Below are 23131 nucleotides of genomic sequence, written 5' to 3'. Positions count from 1 at the left end.
TATGCACTGGAGAGTAAAAGAAAAATCTTATTACTGTATGGAGAAATTACCTCATAAAGAAGCTAATACAACAGGCTAGGGAGTAATTTTTAACAAGGTTTTTATGATGCACAAGTGTAGGGAAGTTAATGAACTTATCTTTCTAGTTATTTTCAGATTGTAACAATGCTTTTCTTTTGAGTTCTTGTGCTTTAAAAAGTAAAACACATTTAATCACTTACAATAAAACTAACTCATTATTTTGATAAATCAAGGAAAACCGTATACTGTTCAGTTATATGTTTGTGGCAGTAATGCTAGAAACTAGATCAGGTGATTATATTAAATATGGAACAGAACAAAAAGTAAACTGCTTGCCTTATGTATTGTTGAAATTAAAAGATGCCACCTTGTCAGTGAATGTTCATTTTTGGGAGGATCTACTCTGGTTTTGATAATAGGACTTGGGGAAAAAAAAGACTAAAGTAGGGAGTGAGGCCAAGACTTGGTTTTAACAATTCCACTCGTTGCATAATAGCCATGTGGTCTTTGACATTCATAAAACAGACATCTGAAGAATGTCACATCCAACAGCAAAGAAACCATGGGGGGAGTTGGTAAATACAGAATGTCCATCTGTCAGCACCCCAGCATGGCATGCGTAGGTATTGTGTAGGAGGAGTATGTCCACATTTTTCTGCCCAAATGCAAAGACAGACTGCTGAGTAAAACAGTTCAATCTTGATATTGATTAGAGAGATGTGCTCTCCTTCTACACTATAATGACTGCACTTGAAATTAATTCAGCAAAACTCCAAAGGAAAGATCTCAGGTTGGAAGACACCCACTTCAGGTTTTTAAGTACAGATGTACGAAAACAGAACTTGCGCATGTTTGGAGATACCACCAAAAGGTGACACTATAATAGGATAAACTCACCTGATTGGGAGTTTATCTAAACTATATCGGCATAGACTGGAATAATATTAAGGATCAAAATTATTCACAAAGTACAGCATACAAACATGGGGAAAGAAGACAAATGGAGGGTGGTGACAAGAAAATGAAAGTTGGTTGTTTCCTGACTGAGAAATGGAGAAGGATGAGGTTTTGAGTTGATTTGCTTTTGTTGATGAGAACATTCTTCTATTTATGTGTATCTGCATGGAGTGGAAGTAGGATGTTCCCCACTGTTTTAATATTCTGAGTAAGTTAGTGACAAGCAAGTTACACACAGCTCAAAGCATTCAAGTATCACCACACCCTTGATCAATTATAGTTGCCACTGTTTACTGCACAAACTATGTGGGCATCATTGTTTGATCCAATTAATCTAGGGACTCCTATAGTTAAGAGGAGGCCATGGCCCCCAAATCAGTGCTGTAATTACTGTAGTATATCATGGGTGGGAGAAGTATCAGTTTTTCCAAACAGTCCACAGCTCTATGCAACTGGAAAGCACCAGATTCCCAAGTAATATTGCATGGGGACGCACACTGTTGGTGACATAGTGATTTTAGGAGTTAAATGCAGAGGTGATTGCATGGAGCTGGTGGAACTTATACTTTCTTCCAGCACCCTCAACATGTCACTTATGTTATCTTACATTCAGAGGGTGAAATCCTGACCCCTTTGTAATCAGGGACAAAACTCTCATTGACTTCAACGGAGCCAGGATTTCACCCAGAGGGCCTGACTCTCCACTCTCTTACACTGATGTGATCCATTTTTAAGTGAGGATCAAGCCCAGAGTGTGACCCCATTAAGAGATGAGGAGAGGTAATATCTTTTATTGGACCAACTTCTGTTGATGGAAGAGACAAGCTTTTGAGCTTATATGGAGCTTGTCTCTTTCAAAAACAGACAGTGGTGCAATAAAATATATTATTTCACCTACCTTGTCCCTCTAAGATCCTGGGACCAGCCAGCTACAAACAACCCAGTTAAGACGCAGTAAAACTCCTTTAACACTCAGTTACATTTCTTTAGAAATAAACTATCATGAAACTGATACACGGGCTCCTGTCTTTATGGGAGAATGACTAGAGAGGGAAACAGAAGTCTGTTCTAAGTATCAGTGCATCAACTTCATCTATAAAAAATTGACTATACTCCTCCTTTTGTGATTTTGAGGAAGTCAGGAGAAAATGTCTCTCTCTTAAATAAGAATCTGACAGTACAGCTAACATAAAGCCATTACTTTTATCTGTTCCTACCATCCATTTGTCCATCAGGAAAGCAGATAATATGATATAAGACTGATCCTGGCTGGATTATGAGTTGTCTCTCATTATCTCCCATTTATTTTTCAGTTGGATGAGTTGGCCTGACACTTCTTTTACAGAACAGACTTTCTTGGTGGCAATCAGAAGGAAAATCAGAGTCAGATAGAGGTGCTCTTTTATGGGCTATTAGGTTAAATAGAGAACAATAGCCAGTGACGCAACAAGGGAATTGCAAGGTAATGACATATTCAATTTTTAGTACTCTCTAAGCATGTGATGGGCTTGGGTGAAGGAGTCACAAGACTTTGTCAAGTGGTTGAAGTAGGTTCAGCCTTTACACATCACCATTAACATGATCAGAACCTGCCTCTCATGTGCAAAGAAATGTCACAATCAAAGTTCAAATGAATAAACCCAAAATCTCTTTTGTTATATGACCATTATGGTTTTCAACAAAGAAGGTGACTCTGAAATAGGCTTTGAGGTGATCCAAGCACTAACCAGACATTGCAGATGATTTCAAATGTTCTCAGTGTATGTGCATGAGGGGGAAGTATACCATTTGCACCATAGCCATTATCTGAAGTGTATGTAAATACTGGTGCTTCTGCTTTGTAATGTAGGGTAGCAATGATAGACTGATAAGCTCTGAAAGAAATAAGAAACCCCTTTTTTTAGGCTCAGTATTAACCCAACAGGAGAAAGATATGTAATTGTTTGTCATCTGATCTATATATCGGTGGTAACATATATGCTTTCCCTCTTCTTGTGTTTCTTAGAGCAGGTCTTTCTTTGTAATCAAACCATAGCAAATGCTAGAAAAGGATGCTTGGTATGAAGCATCATGGGATCAGTATGCTGAAAAAACCTTTGGAAGCCAATTTACTGTATGTTAGAGTATGGCTGTAAATAAAGGTCAGGCATTTCTGCTACTTTTTGGTTTATAGACTACGTGTTAGGATGATTTCTGGAATACATAGCCTTCTTCTGGAAAATCTCATCTACGAAAACTGGAGTTTTCCTATCCTGGTTAAGCTTTTGAGTGATCATGTGTAACACGTGGATGGAATAGTCATTTTTGTAACAGTGCTCATGCTCAGTGCCTCTAACATGGAACTGTGGTAAAATAATGAGTGATGCAAATCCAGAGGAATTCTTCTCTTCCTACCCTTTTCTCTAATAGTGCAAGTCCAGCGATGCTACCATTCAGCAGCAGGTGTGTCACTATATATATATATATATATACACATACTTTCTGAAGAAAGTAAGGCTCCATAGTCATAGTGTCCAGAGTTCCCACATTTCCACTCAACTTATGTGCACTGTGTGGGGAACACAAATTATGTGTCAAGAATCATCATGATGGGTAAAATGGCCCTAAACAACTTATGGGTGCCTCTTTTGGAGAGAGCTGACTGATTCTGAGAGTACAAAATAAGAAGTTTTTATTCATATCAATGAGGAAATATTAGCCTTGGCATTAGTACTGCCTGATCAAGATGAGTGACTTTTCTGCTGTGGCCTCATATCAGAGATTTTGACCCATTTTCCAGCCTTTTCTGTGGGGTGTAATTCTTGCTTTGCTGGATTGTGGAGTATATACAGAACTATGGCGTCACCTACTTCTAGTACAGCTCTGTTTATAGGCCTCAGCATAATGGTGGTGCTACATACCTCCACCTCACTTCACTGTCACTACGTGTATGTCAATGCCACATGTTTTATTTTCAATACTGATGCTGGATTTCTAGTAGAAATGGGCATGAACTAAAACTCCAGATTCAAGCACCCTCAAACTTTGGTTTAGAAATTGGTTCAGAATCTGAAACTTGCAGCTGACCTCTCTCTCTGATGGGCTGAAGGAAGTACAAATATCCCCAGATTTCATAGAAGTTTGCATTCAGATCTGACCTGTATAGCTTGGCCTTATCTCTAATTTCTGGGAAACTACAGAAATGTCTTGGAATAGAATGCATCGAAAAATGAAATACACAACTGTCGTGTTGTCAGGAAGAGATTTGGGAGGGTGTCTTTATTTATCTATTAACCATGTACGTTTCTTAACTGCTACTTTCATCCCAGACTTTGTTTCATGCCTTGGTGATTTAGGATCAGTCCTTCAGTGACAAATTTTTACAAGAGAACAAGCCCACCCTTCTTCCTCTGCCTCCCCTATATCTGTATTTTCTATTCCTTCTTGTTCAGTGGAAGCTGACTGGGGCTGGAGATTGGAATTTTTGTCCTGCTGAGAATATGGAACAAAATACATTTACAGTGTTTTATTCCCCCTAGAGTAAGAAAAATCAGACTTTGTGGATGCCGATGACTCGGAGACTGATGATTTACTAAAACACACACATTTACAAATATATGCCCTTGAGAGGTCAGCTGCAAGTTTCAGACAGCAAGTTTGGTCCTTGGCTTTGGTTGCTAAAATAAAAAAAGGTGCATTAACTTTGCTAGAGATATGTACAAAACAAGTTCTGTAGGTATCTAATGAATATGTCTGATACAAATATATTTTATGTTATTGTTTAGAAGTTCTTAAACCACCCTCATCACTGTAATATCTGAGCTGCTTCCAGTGGTGCATTAAGAGAAGTGACAAACATCTGTCACATGTGGTTAGAAATGCGCTGTCAGATGATGAATACTGTCTGTGTTTGCAAACTGAAACCTTTCAGAAGAGCTACAGTTGTATTTCTCTATATAGCTAATGGAGAAATCAATAAGATGTCAATATTGTTAATTGGTATTGTTGGAAAGAAATAGTGTAGTGAGACAGTGGGCCAACTTTTGATCTCAGTAGTACTGAAAGCTGATGCCCAAATAAATCTGTTCGTCTTTAAGGTGCCACGGGACTCTTTGTTGTTTTAGTAGTACTAAAGTAAATCAAGAGTAATTGCACACAAGTCAAACAAGCTACTCAAGATTTACATAGTTTCTCTGTCCACTCCAAAACATACAAACACAGAGTAACAATGGTGTTTTGGGGAAATTTGGTGATTTTTACTGCACTACCTGTTGCTGAAGTCTTAAGCAAATGGTTTGACAAACGGTGATCTCTCTGTCTCTCTTTTTTTTTAGTCCTGTGTATATTGTTGAAGAAATAACTGCTTTGTTTGGTCTTGCAGACTAATTAATTAGTCAAGCCACAAGTTAGAAAGAAATTTTTAACAACCCGTCTCCAAGAACAACCACTGATCTGCCTTTCCGGAAATGAAGAGCTGCAGAGTAAACTTGGGTGGAAATATTACTTGAAGTATCATGAAAACACTTTCTCTCAAGTTTCAATCAACCTCATGGCTTGAGCTTGGACAGAAATATTACAAAAACAGCATTTCATGGAGTATGTCTGCTTCCAGACCCAACTGAAACTAAACATATACACAAAAATAACCAAAACCAAAATAAATATAACATTAAAACAAACAAAACAAATTCACTATATTTTTTGAACCGGAAAAGGTTCATTCTCTTCATTTTTTATCTGAACTTTTGCCCATCCACAGCTGGAAGTAGACACTGTGTTCCATGGACTGTGGAACAGATGGGGAAGAGTCATGTGAATATTGAACAATATTTCTCACAAGTATGTGTTCACCTTTTTTAGATGAATTTACTTCAACAATGCTCACTCCCCATCTGCATTTACATTATGTGAATAATCAAGCTATTGAGTTTTATTGGCACAAATGTCTTCAGAAAGCAAATTTCAAAGAGGCATGTAAAGGTATTCATGAAAAAACGCGGCTTTAATCTGCAAGCACAAGTTGATTCGGCATTATTATTGCCAGAACGTAACATGACCCCTTCCATTTCACCTCTTCATGTACAGCCATTACTGCTTGCAGTACCAAGTTGAACAAATCTGGTAATAGTATGTATCCTTGTCTCACCCCTGGGAGCATCCAGAACCATCCCATCAACTTCTTACCACATTCATCGACTTGCTATAGATGTTTTGTATCAGCTTGATCAGTTTCTTGGGGATGTCACACATTCTCAAAATTTCCCATAACTCTTTCTGTCCGATGCTATCAAAAGCCTGTTTGAAGCCTATAAAATTATTGTAGCAGGTTTGGTTGTGTTAAATATACTTCTCTGATATCTGTCTTATCACAAATACCTGATTTATTGTACTATGTCCTGTCTAAATCCAGCCTGTTCCTCTGCAAGTGCCACTTCCACAGACCTCTTCATTCTCCTCCATCTTCATGAATGCTTTTCCTGACACACTCAATAAGCTGATTCCACTCTCTCTCATCTCCTCTTTCATAGATTGTTTTTTTATTCAGTACTTGCTTTTGTTTGTAAATGTTATTGAATAGCTTGTACATCGCCTTTACCAAGTGTCCCTTGCCTTCATGCAGCAGCTCTGCAGTTATGTTGTCTCTCCCCAGTGCCTTTCCCTTTTTCAAACTTTCTGTTGAGATCTCTATTTTTTCTTTTAAGAGTTCTGGCATCTGCTCTCCTTGATTTGTACTCGGAAGCTTTTTCAGGACCATTTCATCTCCTGTGTTCTGCACATTGAACAGCTCTTCATAATATTCGTCCCATTGCTTATTCTTTGCTTGTTTACACTTCATTCTTTTATCTTGCAATACAATCCCATGTCACATTACTCTTTACATATTCTTCAGCTTTTTTACATTCTTCATTTATCCAGTTGTTTCTGTCTCTTTTCTTTATGTTTTATCTCTTTGGTTAACCTATTGTACTCAACTCTTAGACTAGGACAGTGAATACATTAGATTTGCAGACAATATTGACCTCATAGCATTGACCAAGGAGGTTTTGCAGAAAATAACTGACAAGCTAGACTGGGAAAGGAGAAAATTCAGATGGAAGATTATCACAGAGAAGACAAAAATATGGCAATTTGAAGAGAAAAAGAAGAGATAAAGATCAAAGTTGCATATAAAGAACCAGAACAAGCAGAAAAATGTGTTTTCCTTGGAGGACTACTATCAAAGAATGGGAATAGGGAAGATAAATAAAAAAGAAGAATTGGACTAGCCACTGCTGCATATAGAAAATGCTGCAAGATCTGAAACGCTAAAGATATTTTCAATAAAAACAAAAATCAATGTATATGGGACAACTGTCACACCAATACTGCTGTATGGGTCAGAATACTGGAGTATGAGAAAAAGCCAGTGAATGAAAGATATTGACTGCAGAAATTAACCAGCTGATGGGAATCCTAAGAGTTTCAAGAATGCAGAAAATAAAAAAAAATGAAGTGATAAGAAAATAGCACAAGAAATAATGATGTTACAGAAGATTTAAGAAAGACAACTGTGGTGGTTTGGACACATGTCAAGAATGGAGCCATCAAGGATACCATTCATAGCGATACATACCGGATTGCAATGAAGTAGAAATAGAGGAAGACTCAGGATTGTTTGGATAGACTTGGTGAAGAACGGTGGAGAACAATAAGGTTTAAATATGAATAAAGCTGTGAAGCTGGTACAAGATAGAGAGTGGTAGAAAGACTTCATCTATCCCTATAGTCTCTGCTGAGCTGATCAGCAGGAATTAAAGACTGCCAGAACATAATGAGGGATTTTAGTGTTATTGGGGTAGATGTGTGTGTGGGTTCAATTCAGTCAGAGATCAGAGCCAATTACCAGGCAACTTATCTGACCAATCACTTCTAAACAACATAGCTTTAATTTGAAGTTTCATGATCAATCTACAAAGAAGAAAACATTTGAAAAGGTATTGAGTTAATTTTTTATCTACCCCATCGAGAAGCATAGTCAAAATCACTATTGCCTCGCAAGTGTTGTCACAAGATCCTTCCAGAGAACAGTTGAAGACATCAATGATATTAGCCAGTTAGCTAGCTGTCTCTCTAACTGATCAGCAGTACTGATATGTATTGATCACTATCTTAATTCTTCTTTCTGGAGAGCTAGTCAGTATATTACATTTACAAGGAAATGCCAGCACCAACAACAAATCATGGGAAAGTTTTGTGACACCTATCATTCTGTATCACTCACTCACTCTCTCTTTTTCATATGCACACACACACACACCCTGAGGCACCAAACCAGAAAATCAGACTATTTACAGGTCCAGAAATCTACCTATTCCATGAACATGATAGCAGCATTGATGGGATGCACAATCACAGATGCAGCCACCCACTATTTAGGGCCTTCTGACTAATCTAGTTCTCTAATTTACTTCTGTCATGTGCCTGTCACTTCTGTCACTGTAGTATCTCATCACTGAGTATTGTCATGACCCTGTAACTCAAACAATCAGGTCTGGAAAAATCTCTTTGAAACTGAGAAGATCTAGAAAGGTTGGCTACTGGGTAAGTGTCTGCAGATGTATATTACCAGTTCCAAATGTTTCTTAGAACTAACACAATGGAACACATACATATGTAGTTAATCCTATCATAATCAATGGGACAACAGCTTTCCTTTGAGACCCTGCATAGTGACTCCAGGAGCATGAACCCAAACTCTTATAAGGCCTGATGACAGTATCCTCAAGTTCATCTGATCAATTAAAGGGAGGACCTTTAGCATCCTGATAATGCATTTCAGGTTCCTAGATAAATCAGGTGTTACATTATTATATTACCTCATTACGATCAATGAAATATTCCTTACGTGGTGAATATGGTATAGCAGTGCCATGCAAACTGGAATATATAAACTTGAGGCAGCCGAGATGAACCTGTAAAACCAGGATTATCTGGAAGGAAATTGTAGATGAAAGCAGCTTGTGTGAACACAGTGCCTATGATGAGGATGCTAGAAACCAAATACAGCGAGGGACTTCTATGTTTAGTGCTGTATTTTATAAAAGAATGGACACAATCCAGGGAATGAATGTGTGTACTATGTAAAAGCAGTGGCTTAAATATCATAGGGTTTTTAAGGACTGGTAATGTAGAAAATATTTAATGAGAAACTTGGAGAAAAAAGAGTGCATTGCAGAGAGACATAAAATAAAAACCTTATATTCATACCTCTGCAGTAACACCTCACAGATAATAGAGAGCAATTAGTGCATAAGTGACCCACAATGGACATGTGCACAAAGTAAAATAACTCCCCAGAATGGAAACCATACACTCTTAATAACATAATGTAATGAAAGTAGTGTGCTGGGGGTGAGAAGGCATTAAATAGCCCTGAGTCCCCTCATCATGGTTGTCTGGAGCAGACAGAGTGGTGGTTCTGCCTAGCCAGTGATACTGTATAGCTGGTGGTCCTGTATAGCTAGTGGATTCTGGCAGCGGTTGGGATGGGAAGATGATATGACTGCTTTTTGGAAAATCTAATTCCTGATCTTCCGTAAATTCCCCAGATAGAAACCGTTCTGATGCAGGGAACAGCTGACTGCTGTGACCCCTGCAAGTAGGACCATGGCCAGGTCTCATATCACTTCAGGGAGACCATCTGCTGTCACTTAACAACACAGGAAATAGCACTGAAAGAAAAGTCACACTCATATACCATCTTACAGTTCCTAAAGCAAAACAGAGGTATAAAGGCACTGTTAATACATAGGGTACAATACACAATTAAAGGAATGCAGCAAATGTAGGTAAATGTATCAAGTATGTTTCCCACTGAACAACAACACTAGTGAACAGTTAAACAGCTGCAATAGCAGGGACATAATTCTGGGGTTTACTGCTTCCCTCTGCACAGGTAAATACAGGAGAGCAAAAAGCAATGAGCTAGCAAAGGGATCGTGGAATGGGGAGTGTGACTTTATGGCATGCTCCTTTTCACCCATCTGTGTAGAAGCCCCTCTGCAGGGATTAGCCTGAGTGAAAAAAAGAGGCCAAGCCTGGGGTGGGAATGGGCAGAACAACAGTCATTCCTTCTCAACCCTGCAGGATTCTCAGTACTCAGTAATGCTCTGAGAGTGGTACTTCAGAGTTACACATTAATAGGCAGTGTTGCATCACCAGCTGAATAAAGGACAGTGCATACTTACTCAGAAGTTGGCTGATGTATGTAAGTATACTTCTATGAATTATGAGTGGTCATATGTGAAAACTGGTATTTTCTTCAGTATTTTTGATCCAGGATGAAATGTTGCTATTTGTGCCTCTGATGAATAAAACTCCTTTTACAAAGCAAATGATCAAATTTCCAGAGTGAGGGAAAATCATAAATTTTCATGAATTTGCTTTAAGCAGATTTCCATGTTTAGAAAGCAAAATGGCAGTTTCTGATTTATGGACAACATTTGGAATGACAAAGAAAAGTCTCAGAGTAGCAGCCGTGTTAGTCTGTATCCGCAAAAAGAAAAGGAGGACTTGTGGCACCTTAGAGACTAGCAAATTTATTTGAGCATAAGCTTTCATGAGCTACAGCTCACTTCGTCGGATGTAGCTCACGAAAGCTTATGCTCAGATAAATTTGTTAGTCTCTAAGGTGCCACAAGTACTCCTTTTCTTTTTAAGAAAAGTCTGGTTTATATAAATGTGATAATTTTTAGTAAATGTAGTTCACATAATAAGGTATTAAATAGGCCAAAGTGATCAAGGGTGCACACCAAACAGAGTAGTATCTGGAAGTGGAATTGCCAGAAACACCACAATGGCCACATATGTATTCTACAATGGATAGTGAGTCAGAAGGAATATTGTGGAGAAAAATTAAAGGATGTAGAAACTCCAAAGAAGGACCTAAAGGACACAGAACATAGAGGAACACTGAGCCTCTCCCTGCACCTGTTTTTGCTTGCCATTAACAGGGGCATGAAGAAAAAATCTGTGTATCTGGAGAGGGCCATGAGCTCCAGAACTCCCAGATGTGTACTAAGCCCAGGCAGCTAGCAGGGAGCCTGACATTAATGTGGAGGGTTTGGTCAGAAGTGATCTCCTTTGAGTGGCAACATTTTTTCAGGTCATTATTGTTGATGGAGGTTTTCCAGTCGTATCCTTTGGCTGTAATCCCCCTGTCATGGGGGTTTATGATCTTTACCCTGGCCAATTGTCTTGGGGATGGCCTCTGAACACTTTAAGTCCCTCTTCTAGTCTAGGAGCACTCAAAATCGTGAGACTTGCTTGTGGCACAGAAAGGAAATGCCTTTGGCAGCAGGAAAGTGGAGCCTCTGGCAATGATAAGAGTCTTTGAAATGGTGTCCTGGATGGATTGTACAGGGACAGGGAAACACAAAAAACAATGTCTTAGTATTGGCTTGGTGGGGAATGGAACAGGAAGTCAGGGTTCTTCCATTGATCCACCCTGTTAGCAGCTCTTAGGCTCTCCATAAAGCTCGTTGAGTAAAATCTCCTTATTGACTGGGGGTTGGTTGGTCATTCCTGCAAGATATCAAGGAGATGGGAACATCCTTCTGGGCAGGGGTACCTAGGACATGGGATAGATATCTCGACAGGGAAACACTAGGAACAGTAAAGGAATTTTGTATTGTGCTATTGTTGTTTCAACTACCAATAAAGCAAAACCTCAGGAACAAGGTAAGTTTGGACTACATGCTGGCTGATGTATATACTGTTCAGAGCAGGGTGGGATCTCCACCTGCTCACAGCCCTGCTCTGTTAAAAAGCTACTAATCAATTCATAAAACTGACCTTTTTGGGTTTTTTCCATCTCTAATTTCCTGCATTCCTCACACTCTATTCTCTCTTTGTCTAGAAAACTCATCTTGTTCTCTTTTGAACATACTGATTCATAAACATATGTTCTAAGTTACCTCTCTTGTCTTTGGTAACATATTCCACATGCTTGTATGCCATTTTATGAAATAGATTTCTTTAACCTTTCTATTTGCCTCTATTTCCTAATGTTCAGAACATAGTCTCTTTCTTTCATGTTTTTTCTTCATAAACATGATGTACAGCTAAATAATGATGCTTTAATTGAAGCCAGAACCATGGAAGACCTAATCCTTCCTCAACATATGGGGCCAAATTCTGTCCTCAGTGACAATCATGCAACATTAATAAAATAAAATAAAACCCTCTATTTTTATAGGTTTAAAATTTTGACAAGACACTTTACTCTTGGCTGAAATTTGACTTAAAAAGCCTGGGTGAAATTGATATTTTGAAAATCACCCAGATAATTTATTTATGAGTTGACAAATTTTAAAATAATATGTATCTAGTCACTTATTAATATGTAATGTGTGTGTATGTCTGTGTTTCTGTGAGTCCTAAGGATAACTATTTGAGCTGAATATTTCAGTCCTGGCTCATAATTTTTTTGGCAATTGAATTCCTTTCTAATTTTTTTCATTAAAATGTTATTCAGTTTTCATAACAATAAATGCATACATAAGTGTTACACACAGAAAACTGTATGTAAAGGAGAAAGATTTGATTAAAAGAGACACCAAAAAGAGAAATAAATTATGCTAGTTGCTGTTCATCTTAAATCCCAACACAGCTGAGTACATGCAAAGGGCAAAGAGATGGGAAGACATCTCAGATGCTAAAGAGTCACAAAAACCAGTGGGGGTGTGTGTGTGTAGCTAAAGGTGGATTTTAGCCACACATCTATGTATAATAACCTTAAATTTAGGTTTTAAAGGTTAAAAACTGAAACTAGAGAAAAAGGGCAATCCATGATTGCAATACCCGAGTCATCTAGCTACCCACAAGTATCACACACAAACATGATAATAAAAAACAAGGTTTTGACTCATAAAGAAAACTGTTTTATTTCCAAACATTTACTCTGTAAATTGTATGTATCCCAGATTTAACTGTTCTGCCAGAATTATGAATCTATGAAAACAGAAGTCTCACAATGAAACGGTCTAATAGACTCTCAGACAGGAACCTGTACAATATGCTAACTTCATATTCCAATAACTTCATAGTTCAGTAACATCAGCACCAGGACCCTTTCCTGGTAGCCTGGACCTGGTTTCCCAGAGCAAGATAATCATTACTGTTATGCATAAGTAGAGAAAATACACACTGTAGTGGATGGAGGCGGGGCAACTTAAGTAAATATATGCTAAAGGTATACATATGTTCAAACCTATGCTCCCATTTATGCAAATCCTAGATGAATACTAGTCTGAAATCCAATTAAATGAATATCTGATGAGAGAATGAAGCTATTAAATTAATAAAGTCCGACTTCTCAAATGCCAGTGTACAATGATTGCCTTACCAGGTAAACAAAATTGTGTCACAAGGATAAACTAGTAGTGAGCCAATTGACGGCAAGACTGCACATGTTATGGAACCCTTTCAAAGGAATAAACACAATGAATGAAAGAAACACACTGACTGTATACGAAGGTTGTGCATTTCGGAGAGATTCGCTGTATTAGCTTCCTCATTCGTGTGGATAAGAGGCTTACTTATGGCTTTAGAAATAATGCTATCACACTGCAACGATTCTAAGTATAGTGATAAACAGAAAGTATAGAAATGCTAATATCTGAGAGCTGGCGGAATTTTAGAGGATCAGGATTGAGCCAAACTTTCAGATGCGATTGCTTGACATGGAAAAAACCTCATAGAATGAAAACGTTCGCGAAATCTATGCACTGCATATTTATATTCATATAATTTGACTTCGAGGTTTACTAAATCAATATCAAGGTTTTTATTCCCACTTCAAAGCTTAGATGCTTTGGAGCTTGTAAAATTAGAGTTCATGAGCAACACTGTACAACATATTTAGATTTTTTAACACTTTTTCATAACTTAAATTTAAAATGTCAGGGCCAGCCAGCACTTCAGCGACTGTGAATTATAACTAAAGAGATTTATATCAACTGAGGATCTAGCCCACAAGGTATAATGTATCAAAGAGGAACACAAGACAATCAAGTTTTATTAAAATACAATTATGAACAATGTTCTAAAATAAATACAAAGAGTGGGTTGCACGTAAAATTTCTAACTTCCCAGCTGCTACTCGCAGAGGATAAGTGTGAATACTAGTGTCTTCTTTCAACAGCAATGGCCTTGTGAAATTTAGAATGTAGCCAATTTGTTTACCATTCACTTGCCTAGTTGAGGAAGCCTCAACTGGCCTGTAATGGCCATTCAGTTTGGGGCATACAATCATCCTATGATACCACATGACTAGCAGGATGCCTTAGTGGGCTTTTTCCCCGCCCATTCAAATAACAGAAAAAAGGTAGTTGAATACTCATGCCAGAAATGTACGTTCATGAGTTTTCCCATTGACCCAGCTCAAATGCATTGGCAATATCAACTAGTGAATATCAAAAAATGTCTCTGGGTGATGGCAGGGATCATACCTGCCTTTCCAATCACATATGACTATTTGTTGTTACAGATGAATGAGTATCTGGTATGCAGACTTCAAGTGAATTGAAAGTTCCATCTTGAGTTGAGGTTTCAACAAGTGTTCTTCCTGGATCTGGGTATGGATTTTTTGTTATTTACTGAAAAGAAACAGTGTCTATAGGTTTTAAGTGCCACTGTTAACATCAGTAATATTGTTTAACTTGAGTTTGGTTCTTTGTAAAAGGATCTGTGGCTGACTTAAACCAATGAATGAAAAGACAGGTGAATATTTTAAAAAGCCCATTATATATTGCTGGGTTGAAATTGCAAACCTGGGAATAGTATCTGTTTCTTCAAATCACAAAGCCACCAGGGAATTTCTCCTGACTAGCAATCTCTGATGAAGAAAGGCCCAAGACTGAAAGAACCAAGGTAACTCAGATCAGCACTGAAAAGTGTTGCCAGGGCAGTGTGGGAAATCTTGCAGAGCACCAGTTGTCACACTATGTTTGGCTTCAGCTAGTGTTCCTGCTATAAGTCAGTGGTGAGCAACCTGCGGCCCATCAGGGTAATCCGCTAGCAGGCCATGAGACAGCATTTACATTGACCCTCTGCAGGCACAGCCGCCCGCAGCTCCCAGTGGCCGCAGTTCACCATTCCCGGCCACTGGGAGCTGCGGGTGGCTGTGCCGGTGGATGGTCAACATACACACTGTCGCATGGCCCGCTAGCGGATTATCCTGATGGGCCACAGGTTGCCCACCACTGCTATAAGTCCTTCTCTTCTATGAGCACCAAATAGAAATAACACTCCAAGCAAAAAACAAATAAGCAAAAGACCCTGATATTTTCATGGCTGTGATCACACCAGAAAGCTGTTTCACCATTCATTATGCAGCGTCAACTCCCACTCCTGTACCCTTCCACTCTCAATAAAATCAAAACTGTTTCTATAATGATAAAGTAGGACAGCCAGTGGTTTCAACTGACATTAAAAGCTCTTTTCTGTGAGGTGTTTAGAACCTGTTACTGAAGGGCTGCCAGTGAGAAATATTTGGTGCCATCTATAGGGGGAAAGGGAGAATGGAACAGAATAGTCACTAATTTGCATCTGCACTGAAGTGGCAGCTGGTTTGAAGAGAACACATTTTTATTTTTCATGAAAATGTTTGTAAACAGGTGGATTTTTGGTTAGTCTGCACTGAAGTTTGGGTCTGGGGAGAGTTTGTCATTATCTAAATTAGTCCCCTATTATTTTGCTATAAACTGGACAGGAGCTGGCTTGTTTTAGGCTCACATGCTGTTCAGGTAGCCCTTCCAATGGAGAAGCAGGGCCAGATTGGGGTGACAGAGAGAAGCACAGCTCTTTGTGAACTCCTGGCGGGAACCTAAGGCCATACCTTGGGCTGGACAATTGGGAGTAACCAGTATGCCAAGGGAACTATGTTTTGGGGAAATCACATATTGGTATGATACTGAGTCAAGGAACTTCTCACAAGCAATGACTCATGAGTCCACTCTATGAATAGATGTTGTAGATACAAAGAGAGAACCCAAGTAATAAAAGCTCCACCGTCTTAAACAGGCACATGTGTCAATCTTGTACTTCCTCTGGGACTGCAGAGTGTTCAAGGCTTCCGTAGCACCTGTACAGCTCCAGCAAGAGGGAATGCTGTGGCCACAGAGCGGTCCCCATTCTCTTTCCAAAGGAAAAGAACATATGCGTATCTTGCTGGAGATGAGAGGGAATCACTCCCCCCCGAAGCATTATGGGTTAGGGCAAGTAGGGTTCTTTGCCCCAAGAAACACTGGCTTTTCTCCCTGCTGACCTGCATTCCAGAGCCAAATGGCAAGGAATGGCCAAGGCCATGTCAGTCAGCAATGGAAGAAACTGTCTTTTTACTGGGTCATCAGAGAGCCACTGTACATGTTCAGATGCTCCACTGACATCACTTCAGAGTGTTCAACTATCATATGCAACAGTTAGGCTGAGCAGTCTGTGGGAGGAGACAGAAGTTTGGTTGTTGCAAAAGCACTATATGGCCTGCATGGAGAATGCTCCCCCACCTTAGGATCTGCTTTGCTTGCTGTGATGCTGAATTCTCCTTGCAGCTTCTATGAACTCTATTCCATGGATGCTGCTGAATTCAGTACTAGATACACTTGGAGTTTTGCCTGAGTAAGTACTGCAGGATTTGGCTATATGCTAATCTGAGGTAGTGTGTAAAATCTAAGTGATCTAGAGGGTGTGATCATGTACAAATAAATTAATAAGAGTGCCACTAAGGGGTCATCAGGGTATGAACACTATATACAGCACAAATTAATGGTGATATTTGTTTTCTCACTGCTGACCCTGACACATACAAATATTTGGTAACAGCTGTAGATTACTTCTCAAAACGCACTGAAGATAAACCCCTACAGGATAAACTAGCTGAAAGTGTTGAAGGGTTCTGTTTGAATTCATCAGACATTCATGTGTCTCCATACAAATCAATGATCAAGGCAGGGAATTCGTCAATCAGATAAGTGAGGAAATATATTAACAGGTGCCAGACAACAATTTTCCAGGGCACATAACACTAGAGCCAACAGGCTTGTGAAATGGCAGAATCGAACTGTGAAAGACAGTCACCAAAGGTGAATGGGGAGAGTATCTTCATTGTGTCTTGGTCTCACATACAACCACAGAGCAAAGTTCAGAGAATTCTCATTGCTTCCCCCTACTACATTTAAAAAAACCTAAGCTACCTATTAATATTCATTACAAATACTGCAACACTGAGCATCTTGACAGCGAGAAGTTCCGTAGAATAAAAATATATACGCTCAACAGAACTGAGTAGGGAGACTCTGATACAAGCAGAAAAGAAACAGCAATGAATGGTATGAAGTGGAGTTAAAGAAAAGAGAACTGGAATTAAGAAGTAATGAACAGATGCAGTAAATTAAGTGATAATGATGGTAATATAATAGAGAAGTATAGAGAGGCATAGACTGACAAAAGGCGTGGAATGAAAATGCCGTGGCTGACACATCATACAAAATATGGGATTGAGGGTGACTAGGATGGATATGACTGCAGAAGAGTGCATGTTCTGAAAGCAATATATGTTTAATGGATTGTACCAGTAACATAACCAGATTAAAACAGATAGAATTAGATGAATGCTACCAAAAAATCTGCAACTATTTAGTTGAAGTTTTATGTGAATTTGCTCTGAATATGCCCATGTTATGTTATGTCTTTGTTCCACAAATATTCTAGTCAATGGGTTTACTTGCAGGAATGCTCTCAGAGAGAGTGATATTAATTAAGCAAATATTGCCGGATGTTCACACAGAGCTTGTGCTGAGTCTTTGCCCCAGGAACTTGATTTTACAAGTTCCCCTCATCTATTTGGAGAAAAGAAACAAAATCATGTAATATGTCTCTCACAGTTTGAATTTTAGCTTTGAATATTTGTAGCAATGTACTTATGCGCAAGCTACAGTTGTAGAATTATTCACCCAAATTATTCAGCAAATATTTTCAAATTACAAATAATATATATTAGACAAATAAGCTGCTTGTTCATAAGTTGCATCCAGAGAAGAAAAAATAGGCTAAATGTGTCAAATTATTTGCTCCCTGTTATTCATTCTAAACCCAAGAAATATAATATATTTAATATATAATAGATATAATATATGTGAAAAGAGGGCATGAAGTCGTCATGAAATCCCTAAGGGACATATTTTTGAAAAGCCTCCTTAATGGTATTGGTGTTTACAATATCTGTGAGGGTCACTATTCACATGCCCAAGCAAATGATTGGCATTTGTGTGCACCAGTGGGGTAAATGTGCACAAATAGGAAGCCAGTGAGTGCAAATGTGCAATTACTAAATTTGTGTCCGCAGTTATGGAGCTATGTGTACAAATGTACATGCTCACAATGCGGGAGTAGTTAACAATGTCCTTCAAAAATGTCATAATCAGTGAGCAGATTCTAAATGTAAAAAAGAACTATTATCATTGGGAGCTCTTAGAATTATTCCACTTCACTGATGGCATAGCTGCAAACTATAAACTGCCGGAGGAATTGCCATCTTTTCCGTATTTTATTCTCCCTCTTTGTTAGCTTTGGCATAAACCGCTCCACCAATAAAATTAAATCAAAATTTGATCTAATTTCACACCGAGTGTTAACACCTTCATCTGGACAAATTGTTAAGGTATACTATCCTGTGTCTTTTGGAAACCTTCCTGCTTCTAGGTGAAGTTTATCTGGTTTCAGGTTTCACTACAAACGTGAAACTCGGGCCAGGTTCAGTGAGATTTTGGATCCTATCAAGTGAACCCTGTTGATTTTCTAATGAACATGGGCCATATGTGGCATGAAACTTCACCTTCTCCATAGGGTCCAGGAATGGTTTTAGGTTCTGAGTTGAAAGTAGGTGAATCTCAGCAACTTCACATGGCTTAAACTTAACACATGGCCAAACTTGATTGTTATGGCATATACTTTGGGTTTAATTCACCCCCATACTGTAAACTGCAAGCTAAACCACAGGGTGTGAATCCATGTGAATCAAAAGCAAGATGACAGAATGGTTAAATAATGGACCATGTTTTAATAATAGAGAGGTGATCTCATGGATCATCCTTCCCAATCCTTCCTGACTCCATGATCCAGCTCTCTTTCCATTCACATTACATCCAAGGAAATGTTGATACGGAAAAGAAATATTAGGAAAGCATTTTGTGTTGTTTTAGCAATTTAAAGGAATTTAGCAACTGAAATCAAGCCCTATCTGATTAGTCAGTTCTCCAGGGGCCACCAAAAAGTGCCCACAGATCACAGTTTGGGAATCTACATCTAGTCTGTATGTGAAAACACTGATGTCTCAGATTTCATTCAATGATAACTTTTGGCAAATGCGGACATGTAAATAACTGTAAGTGGGGACATAACCCCATGTTTACAGACACCCATATCCCCACAAACAATCTTAATAATGAATCAAATGGTCCTCGAGAGTAATTTGATCTTTTTCTGTGTAATTAGCAATTTTCACCCTCCATTCTAATTTAAAGTACTATGGTTGAATTGAGCAACTCATGTAATGAGTCATTATGCTGAGTCTTTTAAAGAAGTTATTTCTGAAGCTCCTACTATGGAGGCTAAAATAAATTTAAATGAAAAGAATGACAGGCTGCGATCATGGCTGTAAAATAAAGGTGCCCAGTAAGCAGTCCTACTACAATCAGAAGGAAAAAGAAGCAGATCTGTCTTGTGCATGGAAGCAGAGGGAATGATGAATACATTAGGTAACTCAGTCTGTGCAAAATCAATCTTTCACTGTCAATTTTAAATGAACTAATTTGTTCACAAATCTGCTCAGTCAGTTTGGAAGCATACTCAGTTCATCCATATTAGCAAATCCTTTAATCTTGACTAGTCCACTGAGTAAGAAATCTAGAAATGTGTTAATATGACTGGACATATGTAGTAGGATAAGAATTGATTCTTTTAATTAGTGTCTACTCAAGTTATAGTTCCTTCTTTTACTGAACTATTGACCCACTGATATATAAAGAGATTACTGCTATGACTAATATACCTTCCAAAGTTTTGTTTAACGCTTTCTTGATTGGTCGGTGCTTGATTGAAGAAAAAAGTCTTTGACTTGCCCCAAAATGTGCATGGTGATTTCTTTTATAGATGCTTTTCAGATATGACACTTTCATAATGGACATTTGAATTCATATTTACAATTTTAAAAACATACCCCCCAAATTACAGCCAATTAATTATGTAATTTTGTCTTTCATACTTAGGTAAAAATATGGGATGAAATCCTAGTTCCAGTGAACTCAATGGAATTTTGCCATTAATTTAAAGAGAGCCAGGATTTCATTCATGGTACTTTCAAACCTATACTAAACCTAAATCATGATTATTTTTTTCCTGCAGTCCACAAATGACATAGCAATGGATTTGTCTTCCTAAAGAAATATGGCCAGCATAGGATTATTCACATTCTTACAGTTAAATACACGCATAAGGTTCAGGGCCAAATTAGATTAGACCATGAAGAATGTTCTGTATATGAAGCACAAGCCAGCTCAGAGTATTAATTCCTAGGGCCAGACTGTAATGGCTTCATGCAGCCACACAGAAGGATCAGATGCAAGAAACCTTTCCACTTCTGTGATTGAACCAGGGCATCCCATCGTATCAGTGCCTTTGCTCTGGAGAACATATAAATAATAATGATAAGTCTCCTGAAATGAATGTTCTTAAATGAAAGGCTGCAAACCTTTAATACTTTACCTAGGCCTAGCCTGGAACAATAGAAATAATGGGCCTGATTGTCCGTAGCAGTGACTTACACTGTGGTGGAAAATGATTAAAAATGCCATCTAACGAGGAGGGTAGAATGCCGTGCCCACTTTGCACAGTCTAAATTACTACATGAGATTCAAGGCCAAAGCCTTTTGAATAGGGCTTCTTATACCCCATTCCCCTCTAACACTCTAGCCATTTTCCTGAAATCTGAATTGCTGCGATGATAATTGAGAATATTTAAAATTCAGTTGGCTCAGTTTTAAAATAAGCTGAAAATGGAACACAAAAAAGGGCAACATGCAGAACAGTATGTAAAAACCTCACTTGCTGAGACTTTCTACATTTTAAATTATGAGCCGTATCGTATCCACGGTGGAGTATTTTCACTCTGCAAGTAGTCCTGCTGACTTCAGCAGGACTGCTCACACAGGAGGGTACTGCTAAGCCTAAGCAAAGGCAGAAGAACTTTGCCCTAAGACTCTGCATATACTTGTAACTCCCTATAACGGCATCGTTATTCGCCAGTTTCAATCAATAATAAAATAGAAGTGGGAAAGAGAAAGGATATTAAGACTTGCTCTCAAGCCTTTCAAGACTTCTTCCTTCACCATTCCTGAGTTTTTCACATGAAGGATTTCAGCAAACAATGAATGCTAGAAGTGGGATTACAGAGTTGTGATTTGAATCCTAGAGTTTTGAAGATCTGTGGACACCTTTTTGTTTCATTCCAGCTCTCCTGCTTTTGGTGTTACCAACAATTTCTTAATTTTTATTTATTTATTGTTGTGGTCAGCATTCAGATTACATGTGCCCAGGGTTTCCCTTATGTTCTTTTGCTCCGGGGTGAGTCTCTGAAGATTGGTTGGTGGGGACCTGCACATTTCTGTCATATGAGGTGGCAACCTATAAATGACTTCTTCTAGTCTGCTGTTTTAATGCATTAAGACTGGCCTCTGCCGATTTATGAGCTCTGAGCTGTGAGGAGTTTTTAAAAGGGTATATAACTAATCTGAGAAGGGTCATAGTAGCACAACATTGCAGCCTACCAGTAATTTCACATGCTCTGTTTCCAGCACAAGGGGGACCATTACCATGCTCCTGTCTCCTCAGTTGTATAATACTCACCCACCAAGAGACCCCGTCCCAGCACTCCTCTCCTATCTCTTCTTTGACTCTTCTCCTCCCATCTTGGCTCAGCGGCAGCTGTTAGCTGGCCTTTGGCTTCTTAATTTGTATTTAAAACTCCATGAGACACTCCTGCAGTTCTCCTCTGCATCAGTCCTGTTGCTTCCTACTCAGAAATCATAGGGCATTAAGAAACAGGGATGTGAAGACTAGAGCTTCAATGCATCAGACCATCCAAAAACATTTAAATTACTGGCTAACAGGGTTTTGTCTCCCCTCATGGGGTACTCTTTACTCAGCATTTTGTTTTTAGTTTTTTTACAGATCTGTAACATGCTATCATTTATGTGACAGAGCATATTTCAACAAAGGGCCCATATTTTCTCACAATTTTGTTTCCATTTTTTGGTCAAAATTTCACTTTTGTTGATATTTTCTAACTAGGATCCGTTATCAGTGCATGCTTCCTGGTTCTGCCTAGGCTAAGATCTTATTGCCATGAAAGTGGGCTGAGCAGAAGGGATCTGCAGCAGTCCTCAGAGGAAAATAATCCTTCCCCAATAGACATAGAGCTGTAGCAGAGCTGCTCTGAGGCCAACACATTAGCCAGAAGACTTAAACAGCCTCCACATCCCCAGAAAGGGGTGGCGAGAGCATAGGAAGATCTGTCTCCCCCACTTGCCGTAAACATTGCAGCACAATGGCTTGTGGTGAACTGCCATAGAGTCGAACTGCATTTTGCACAGGGAGTACAAAGCCCATGCCATGGCTGCCCAAACTCTGCCTCCACTCCTCCCTTCACACAGGGAAATCTCCTTAGCAGCAGGAGGGTATTATTTGCCTCTTAGTTTCTTCATTATGAACCTAAAACATTGGGTTTAGGCTGTGGACCAGTAGACCCCTTATTTTAAATATCTTTTGTTGGTCTGAGGCTCTGCCTTACATGCAGGATGACAGATTGAGTGTTAATTGTACCACCTCTAGAGCTTGTTTATTTCAAAATGTCACATGGTTTTTATCTCTTAGGTGTCTAGTGAGATGCTTTCCAAGGATACAGAAAATCAGTCATTGTGATAACATAGATATTAAGCCGCACAAGTTTGAAACACTTCTGTCAAAGACATCTGTTCTGCAAGTATAGGGGTGAGTAGGGGGAAACCTGTTCAAAAATCAATTTATTTATTTCCATAATAGGTTCTTTTAAGATACTTTTTCAAATTCTCTAATATCTTCC

The 23131-nt window shown here is 38.8% G+C and overlaps 1 long non-coding RNA gene across 1 annotated transcript in view; it reads left to right on the top strand.

Annotated features, from left to right (window-relative positions):
* Positions 1-23131, top strand: part of LOC311526210 — a 178997-nt gene that overhangs the window by 146028 nt on the left and 9838 nt on the right. The window contains exons 2-3 of the long non-coding RNA XR_014712965.1: positions 14486-14573; positions 22924-23040. This is a non-coding gene — a long non-coding RNA (uncharacterized lncRNA). The remainder of the gene's footprint in view (positions 1-14485; positions 14574-22923; positions 23041-23131) is intronic.

This window comes from Lepidochelys olivacea (assembly GCF_965140295.1).
Source record: "Lepidochelys olivacea isolate rLepOli2 genome assembly, chromosome: 9".
NCBI lineage: Eukaryota > Metazoa > Chordata > Testudines > Cheloniidae > Lepidochelys > Lepidochelys olivacea.
The sequence above is the reverse complement of the archived record's forward strand: the minus strand, read 5'-3'. Positions and strand labels throughout refer to the sequence as shown.